The sequence below is a fragment of the Macaca mulatta genome, chromosome X, assembly GCF_049350105.2.
Source record: "Macaca mulatta isolate MMU2019108-1 chromosome X, T2T-MMU8v2.0, whole genome shotgun sequence".
NCBI lineage: Eukaryota > Metazoa > Chordata > Mammalia > Primates > Cercopithecidae > Macaca > Macaca mulatta.
In genome coordinates this window covers 126,986,164-126,995,869 of record NC_133426.1, presented here as the reverse complement: position 1 = coordinate 126,995,869, position 9,706 = coordinate 126,986,164, and the positions used below count along the sequence as shown (strand labels likewise).

Genomic DNA, 9,706 nt, shown 5'->3' with positions numbered 1-9,706 from the left:
GACTAACCATCTAACCAAATTTGTGATGAGCCGAACCCACCATACCTCATTCACATCCCTGTTTTCCTCTGTCATAATTCAACATGTAAGCATCCAGTTTGACATACCTGCTTTGTGACCTTAGGCAAATCACTTGAGTTCTGTGTCTGTCGGCTCATCTGTAAAATTAAGGTCTACTCTTCATGAGGTTTTATGAGGATTAAATGATATAATCTATGCAAAGCCCTGTTAGATTATTATTGTTATTATTAAGTTATGTTTAATTATTATTGTTGTTCTTGTCCTCTAACTGCATTCCCATATTGCTCTGTGCTTCTTCTCCCTGAACTGGACCGCCCACTTTTTTTTTTTTTTTTTTTTTTTTGAGATGGAGTTTTGCTCTTGTTGCTCAGGCTGGAGTGCAATGGTGGGATCTCGGCTCACCGCAACCTCTGCCTCCCAAGCAATACTTCTGCCTCAGCCTCCCGAGTAGCTGGACTTACAGGCATGTGCCACCATGCCCGGCTAATTTTGCACTTTAGTAGAGACGGGGTTTCTCCGTGTTAGTCAGGCTGGTCTCAAACTCCCGACCTCAGGTGATCTGCCTGCCTCGGCCTCCCAAAGTTCTGGGATTACAGGTGTGAGCCACCGTGCCCGGCCCTGACCTCCCACTTCTACCTTCACACCTTACATGCTTCGGCTGTGCCTCCTGGAACACTATTCCATGATTAACAAACTCTTCTGCCATCCACAAACTCATCCCTGAATATCCACGTTTCTAGGTTTCCCATGAGGACGGAGCTTCCTTTACAGCCCTTTCCAGTGAAAGTGATCTATACCAACACACCGCATGTACTGCATAGGGAGGAGGTAAGGTACATATCCTCTTCCAGCCACACTGCACCTTTCAAACCATTCCTCCTCCACCCTCAGGCAAAACCCCCTGATCCTTCTTCCTCTGAGTTTCATGATATTTGACTCCACCTCTTTGCTGTCCTGTACTCATTCATCAAAGATGCTGGCATCTGGTTCACAGCCTTTCTTCTCACTCCAACCCCCAGGGGTGTTAAGCACTGCAAGAGAAAGTCACATAGATGAACAGGTTGGTACCACTCTGAATTCATGGTCACCAACATCAAGTGGACCTTCAATATTTCTGGGGATTCCTGTCATGTTTTCAACTCACTCTCTCATTTTCCCAACTGATTCTTCTCAATCTTCTTCATTTTCCTCAAAACTCCAACTCCTCAGCTGCCCCAAAGAACTCACCTCTTAAAGATAAGATAGAAGTCTCCAGATGGAAACCAACTTCCTACTACCAAACTAGAAATGTATTCACAGCCATCCTTTTCTGCTGTTAAAATGAAAGATATCCCTCTTCCAATCTAGGCGTAATTCCTTCATGTGCATTGTAGAGCCCATTCATGTACAGGTCTCCTCACTAGCCATACTCAACCTATTATTACCTCTTTTCTATTTTCAACCTCTCACTCTCTACTGGCCCCTTTCTCTTGGCTTTTTCAAAGGAAGTACATGAATATTCCAACATTATATAACATCCAAACAACACAGAAGCATAATGACAACCATAATAGCTAATGTTTATTGAGGACTTACCATGTACCAGGAACTGTTGCAAGTGCGTTGAGGTATTAACACATTTAATTCTCAGAATTACTTATAAAGTATATACTATTAGTATTTTCTCTTTTTTTTTTTTGAATTAAGAAACTGAGGAAAAGGAAGTAACTTGCCCAAGATTAACCAGATATGAAATACCAGAATCTGGATTTGAGCTCAAGTAGTCACAACACTGTGCTCTCTAAATGACCACATTTAAAGTGCCCCTGCTGTGTCCTGCCCCATCCTGCCCCACTCCACCTCATTCTCCCTCCCCTCCTTAACTCTTCCCTTCCTTCCCCATAGGTAATGACTGGCAATAATTTTGTGTGTATATTGTGTGTACATTCGTGTGTGTATCTTTCCAGAAATTTTTGGCACATTTATATACACAGTACATACATGCTTTTTATCTCTACCCGTTCAGAGAAACTTCTCTATTAACAAACTATAGAAGTGACTCCTGAAAGTATAGTCTTACACACATGCTTTTAAATTGATACATAATATTTGTATAAATTTATAGGGTATATGTGGTATTTCGTTGCATGCATTGAATGTGTATTAATGAAGTCAGGGTATTTAGAGTATCCATCACCTCGAGTCTTTATCATTTCTATGTGTTGGGAACATTTAAAGTCCTCTCTTCTTGCTATTTGAAATGTACAATGCGTTGTTGCAAACTATGGTCACCCTACACTGCTATCAAACATTATAACTTATTCTATGTAATTGTATGATTGTACCCATTAACCAATCTTTCTTCATCAACCCCCCACCCACATACGCTTCCCACCCCCTCTGGTTTCTATCATTCTACTCTCTACCCCCATGAGATCAGCTTTTTTATTTCCCACAGATTAGTAAGAACATGTGATATTTATCGTTTTGTCCCTGGCTTATTTCACTTAACATAATGACCACACATGTTGCTGCAAATGACAGGATTTCATTTTTATGGCTGAATAGTATTCCATTGTGTATAAATATCACAGTTTCTTTATTCATTTGCCTGTTAATGAACATTTAGGTTGATTCTGCCTCCTGGCTATTATGAATACTGCTACAATAAACACGGGGGTGCAAGTATCTTTTGGTTATAGTGATTTCTTTACTTTTGGATAAATACTCAATCGTGAGATTGCTGGATAATATGGTGGTTCTATGTTTAGTTTTTTGAGAAATCTCCATGCTGCGTCCCATAGTGGCTGTACTAATTTACATTCCCACCAACAGTGCATATGAGTTCCCTTTACTCCGCATCCTCACCAACATCCGCTATTTGCTTTTTAATAACAGCCATCCTAACTGGGGTCAGACGATATCTAATTGTGGTTTTGATTTGCATTTCCCTGATAATTAGCGACGTTGAGCATTTTTTATGTATCTTTTGGCCATTTGTGTGTCTTCTTTGGAGAGATGTCTATTCATGCCCTTTGACCGCTTTTTAATAGAATTACTTTGTTGTTGTTGTTGTCGTTATTTTTACTATGGTGTTGAGTTCCTTATATATTTTGAATATTAACCCCTTATCAGATATATAGTTTGCAAACGTTTTTCTCATTCCATAGGTTGCCTTTTTATTTTGTGTTTCCTTTGCTGTGCAAAAGCTTTTTGTTTAATTAAGTCACATTTGTCTTTTTTGTTTGTTTGTTTTGTTGCCTGTGCTTTTGAGGTCTTAGCCATAAAATATTTGCCTAGATAAATGTCCAGAAATGTTCCCCCCATTTTCCTCTAGTAGTTTTATAGTTTCGGATCTTATGTTTAAGTCTTTAATCCATCTTAAACTGACTTTTGTATATGGTGAGAGATAAGGGTCCGGTTTCATTCTTCTGAATATAAATATCCAATTTTCGCAGGACCATTTATTTGTGTGTGTGTGTGTCCCAATATATCCATGTAACAACACCAGCACCATTTATTGAAGACAGTGTCTTTTCTCCAATGTATGTTCTTGGTGCCTTTGTCTATAATCAGTTGGCTGTAAATACATTGATTTATTTCTGGATTATCTATTATGTTCAATTGGTCTATGCGTCTGTTATTATAATAATACCATGCTGTTTTGGTTACTATAGCCTTGTAATATAACTTGAAGTCATGTAGTATGATGCCTCCAGCTTTGTTCAGAAGGCTGCTCCTTCAGAGACTCTTTCACTGATTCCTTCTTTTCTCCCAGATTGCTATCCTTGGTAATCTCTTCTCTGTCCCCACTCCCTCTCTTGATAATCTCATCTTGTCTCCTGGCTTTAAACACCATTTATATTTCCATCCTAGACTTCTCCCTTAAACTCTAGACTTGTATGTCTAAGTGCATATTTGACTTCTCTGCTTGAATATCTAAAAGACATCTCATAGCACATGTCTAAAACTACCACCTGTTTCCTAAAAACTACTGAAATAAAATTAAAAATAAATAAAACATTACTTCTAGTCTCTCCCCATTCTGCCTCCCCACACACATCCGAAAACTTATATTACTGACAGCCTTCAGTTGATGACAATTGCATCCTTTCCTGTGCTTAGATCCAAACTCTTTGGTATTTCTTTGACTCGTCTCTTTCTCTCACATTCTATCTTCAAATAATCAAAAAAATCCTATTTAACTCTTCAAAATATATCAATAATTCACTCACTTCTCACAGCTCTCACAGCTACCATCCTGGTTCAAGTCATCATTATCTGTTGCCTGGGTTATTTCAATAGCCTCCTAACTGGTGTTATACCTCTGCCCCCTACCACAATCTACTCTCAACACGAGTCAGATTTTCCTATTAAAAATGAAAGTTAAATTAAAGTCTCTCCTCTGCTCAAACCTCTCCAAGGGTTCCCCATCTCATTTAGAAGAAAATCAATGTCTGTACAATAGCTTACAAGGTCTTTAATTGTCTGGATTTCTGTTATCTCTTTAACATCATTTCCTACTACTCTCCCCTACTTTCTCTGACTCTTCTCTAGTCACACTAACCTATTTGCTATTTCCCTTCCCTTCCCTTCCCTTCCCTTCCCTTCCCTTCCCTTCCCTCCCCTCCCCTCCCCTCCCCTGCCCTCCCTCCCCTCCCCTCCCCTCCCCTCCCCTCCCCCCTTCCCTCCCCTCCCCCCCTCCCCTCGCCTCGCCTCACCTCGCCTTCCCTTCCCTTCCCTTTCCTTTTCCTTCCTTCCTTCCTTCCTTCCTTCCTTCCTTCCTTCCTTCCTGTCTGTCTTTCTTTCTTTCCTGTTTGTTTTTTGTTTTTTGTTTGTTTGTTTGTTTTTGTTTGTTTGTTTGTTTGATGCAGTTTCATTCTTGTCGCCCAGGCTGGAGTGCAATGGCACGATCTTGGCTCACTGCAGCCTCTGCCTCCTGGGTTCAAGCAATTCTCCTGTCTCAGTCTCCTGAGTAGTTGGGATTACAGGCGCCTGCCACCATGCCCAGCTAATATTTTCGTATTTTTAGTAGAGATGGGGTTTTACCATGTTGGCCAGGCTGGTCCTGAACTCCTGACCTCCAGTAATCCACCCGCCTCGGCCTCCCAAAGCACTGGGATTACAGGCGCAAGCCACTGTGCCCAGCCTCCTTCCTATTTTTCAAACACACTAGCCATGTTCATACCTTAGGGTCTTTGCACTGGCTGTTCCTTCTACCTGGAAGGCTCTACTCTAGGTCTCCAATGACTACATCCCTCCCCTCCTTCAAGTCTTTGCTCAGATGTCACCTTCTCAATGAGGCATTGCCCTAGTCACTCCACTAATAATGTCATTTGCCCTCCCATCCCTTTTGCTCAGGGATGTAATTTTTCCATAGCATGCATTACCTTCTAACATACTATAAAATTTATAATATTATTATTTATTGTGTCTCTTCTCAACCAGACTGTAAGCTCAATGAAGGCAAGGATTTACCTGTTTTTGTTCACTGTTGTATCCAAGATCCTGGCACAGGGTACACATTCAATAAATATTTGTTGAACGAATAAATGGAATACCACATTAACTACCATTAAAGTTTCCTATTCCTCATTATAGCAGCAATCCTGGAAATAGTTTTCTATATTCACAATCAAGATTAACATCATCAGTGATAGGTCATGTACCTTTGACATAATATGATAATGGCACTTTACCTTCCTGATCTTCCTTCCAGAAATCCATAACCCCTAACTATGAAACAAGCATCAGACAAACCCAAATTCTACAAAATACCTCAACAGACTTTTTAAAATTGTCCACGTCATCGAAAACAAGGAATGTCTGAGAAACTTTCACAGCCAAGAGAATCTAAGGAGACATAACAACTGAATACGATACAGTATCCTGGATGAGATCCTGGAACAGAAAAAGGAACATTAGGTAAAAAACTAAAGAAATCTGAATAAAACATAGACTTTAGTTAACAATAATCAACATTGGTTCATTAGTTGAGGCACATGGCCTTTCCACTTTCTCTTTCTGTGTAGCCTAATCCCTCTGTTCTTAAATCTGGGCTGATCTTAGGGACTTGCTTAACCAAAAGAATGCAGCAGAAATGACATTCTGGGATTTACAAGGCTAGTTCATAAGAAGCCTTGCAGCTTCCACCTGGGTTTATTGGGACACTCCCTCTTGGACCCTTGAGGCACCATGTAACAAGTCTGTCTACCCTGAGTCTGTCATTCTGTGAGGAGACCCTAGTTAGCCACATGAAGGGATGTCTGGAGAGAGAGAGGTGACCAACTTGCCCCCAACTGGTCTAGTCCTTCTTCCTCCTTTCCCCAAAACCAAAACCAAAACAAGAACTTGGTCCTCTTGCAGTATTCTGTAACTCAGTAAATGGCACCATCATCCATCCATTTGCACAAGCCAGAAACTAGGAAATCATCCTTGTTGTGTCCTGTCCCTCATCTTGCCCACTAAATGTCTCTTAAAAGCTTGCTTAGGCCAGGCGCGGTGGCTCATGCCTGTAATTCCAGCACTTTGGGAGGCTGAGGCGGGCGGATCAGTTGAGGTCAGGAGTTCATGAACAGCGTGGCCAACATGGTGAAACGCCGTTTCTCCTAAAAAAAAAAAAAAAAAATTAGCCGGGCATGGTGGCACACGCCTGCAATCCCAGCTACTCAGGAGGTGCAGGTTGCAGTGTGCCAGGATGACTCCACTGCACTCCAGCCTAGGTGACAGAGCAAGACTCCATCTCAAAAACAAAAACAAAAACAAAAACAAAAACAAAAAAGCTTGCTGCTTCTTTCTCAATGTCTACCACTCCTCCCACCACTTCTAGCTAAGATATCTTCTTTTCTCAGTAATAGCTTTTTAATTGATCATCCTGCTTTGACTTTTGCCCCTCATTCAATACTTTTTACAGTCAGTGTGGTCTTTTTCACTTTTAAACTTTTTTTTTTTTTTTTTTTTTTTTTTTTTTTTTTTTTGAGACAGGGCCTCACTCTGTCACCCAGGCTGAAGTGCAGCGGTGTGATCATGGCTCACTGCAGCCTTGACCTCTTAGGCTCAGGTGATCCTTCCACCACAGCCTCCCAAGTAACTGGGACCACAGGCGTGCACCACCACGCCTGGCTAATTTATTATTATTATTATTATTTGTAGACATGGGGTCTCCCTATGTTGCCCAGGAAACTTTTCAATGATTCCTATTACTCTTAGGATAAAAACAAAATAATTAATATAGCCTCTGAGGCCCTGCATAGCATGGCCAATATCTACCTCTTCAGCCTCATAAAATTATCCACTTGATGTCTGAGCCCCAGCTACACTGGCTTTCTTTTGTCCTCCATATGCACTGGGCTTCCTCCTGCCAGAGGGTCTTTGTACGTGTTTTTCCCTTTGCTTGGAATGATTTTTTTTTTTTTTTTTTTTTCCTGCTTCATCTGGTTAACTCCTGTGCAGTCTTCAAATCTCTGAAGAAGTTTTGCTTGGTCAGGAAAACCTCCCTGACCTCATAGTTCTGTGTGGCTCTCCTACAGAATAATTAATTGAGTAATTAATAGAGAACTCATCACAGTTGTAATTTTACATGTATTTGAATGAATATTTGAATAATGTCTATCTCCCTCACTAGACTATCAGCTTCATGTGGCAGGCGCCAAGATTGTTTTGCTTGGTACTGTGCCCACAGTATCTAACACAATGCCTAATACATACAAGGTGCTAAATATCTATTTGTTGGAGGAAGGAAGAGGAGAAAGCAAGAAAAAGATAAGGAGAGAAGTAGGGAAGGAGAGAAGGGAGAGCAAGGGAGGGGGATCTCCCCCCATGACTGAATATTTGTAAATGTTTATTCTCCTTGTATTTCTAACAGAGTTTGCTTTATATTTCTTATTCATGTCATTATGTGCATAAAGGTCCATGACAGTCACGTGTTCTTGGTGGAGTGCACCTTTTATCAATATTAAATATCCCTTTGCCAGGCATGGTGGCTCATATCTGTAATCCCAGCTACTCGGGGGGCTGAGGTGGGAGGATCACTTGAGGCCAGGAGTTCAAGATCAGCCTAGGCAACACAGTGAGACCCCCGTCTCTACAGAAAATACAAAAATTAGCTGGGTGTGGTGGCATGCACCTATTGTCCCAGCTACTCAGGAGGCTGAGGTGGGAGGATCACTTGGTCCCAGGAGTTCAAGGCTGCAGTGAGCTATGATTGCACTCCAGCCTGGGTGATAGAGCAAGACTCCAACTCTTAATTTTTGAGACAGAGTCTCACTTTGTCACCCAGGCAGGAGTGTAGTGGTGAAATTTCGACTCAATGCAACCTCAGCCTCCTGGGTTCAAGTGATTCTCCTGCCTCAGCCTCCCAAGTAGCTGGAACTACAGGCATGTACCACCACATCCAGCCAAGTTTTTATATTTTTAGTAGAGATGGCATTTCGCCATGTTGGCCAGGCTGGTCTCAAACTCCTGACCTCAGATGATCTGCCCACCTCGGCCTCCTGTCTCAGCCCCCCAGCATGCTGGGATTACAGGCATGAACCACTGTGCCTGGCCCCCCTTGTCTCTTTTAATACTGTTGGCTCTCAATTTATTTTTGTCTAATTCAAAAATTACTCCTTTTTGCTAGCATTTGGAAAACTCAAAGCTTTACTGTTTCTTTGCTCACCGCTATTTCTTATATTCCACATGTTCCTCTTTTTTGGATTCATTTTTCATTTTGCTGTACTACATACTTGAATAACTAATAGAGGCTCTGAATATGTGTGAACATTATAATCTGAAAATTGGAGTTTTGTTCCTTGCATTATTTCCCCTCCACCACCTCCATGCAGGGTCAATTGTGCTATTTATTCATTTTGGTTCTTCTCTTTTATGCTATAGTTTTTCTCCAAATATTTATCATAATCCTTTGATATCTATTTACACCAGTGAATAAGGGATAAGTCAGTTAACAAAGATAGCTTACCTGGGTTTCCTCTGCAGTTACATTGGTCTGTGTCCCCTTACTGGCCTGACACTTAAGTAGAGGACTTTGTGTAAGTGTGTTGAGTGTCTTGACCCATCAGACTTCACTTTAAGGTGGGTGGGTACAGAGGAGACAGAAAGGTTGGTCCTTTCCCTCCCTACGAATTGTCAAAATAATTTTACTCTAGTGTAATCACCCAATGGACTCTTCCTGCACACTGCACAGACAAAATTAATTTACTGTAATACCAAGGTATTACAGTAAAGAAAGAGATCAATTGACACTAGGCTAGCAATACAGGAGACAGAGTTCTAACTCAAATCAGCCTCCTTTAGAATTCTGAGGTTAGGGTTTTCATGGTCAACTTGGTGGACAGCGGGCTAGGGAATGGGTGCTGCTGATTGGTTGGGGATGAAATCACAGGGGTGTGGCAAACGGTCCTCATGGGCTGAGTCCACCTCTGGGTAAGGCCACAGGACCAGTTGAGACATAAGTTATGGGTCCAGGCAGAGTCAGTCGGTTGCCGGAAAATCTGAAAAAAAGTCTCAAAACACCAATTTTAGGCTCTACAATAGTGATGTTATTCATAGGAGCAATTGGGGCAGTCACAAATCCTTTGGCCTCTGACCACATGACTCCTGAGCAGTAAGGGATTATACAAACTACACCTACATTTTTGCAGTATTCAAGTCCCTCCCATAATCCTAATCTTGTCACCTTTCATTAGTCTTACAAAGGCAGTTTTCA

At 41.4% G+C, this 9,706-nt stretch overlaps 1 pseudogene; it reads right to left on the bottom strand.

The window, feature by feature from the left end:
- Positions 1-1,995: 1,995 nt before the first annotated feature.
- On the bottom strand, positions 1,996-2,078 carry LOC114675291 (small nucleolar RNA U3; annotated as a pseudogene).
- Between the last annotated feature and the right edge of the window lie 7,628 nt (positions 2,079-9,706).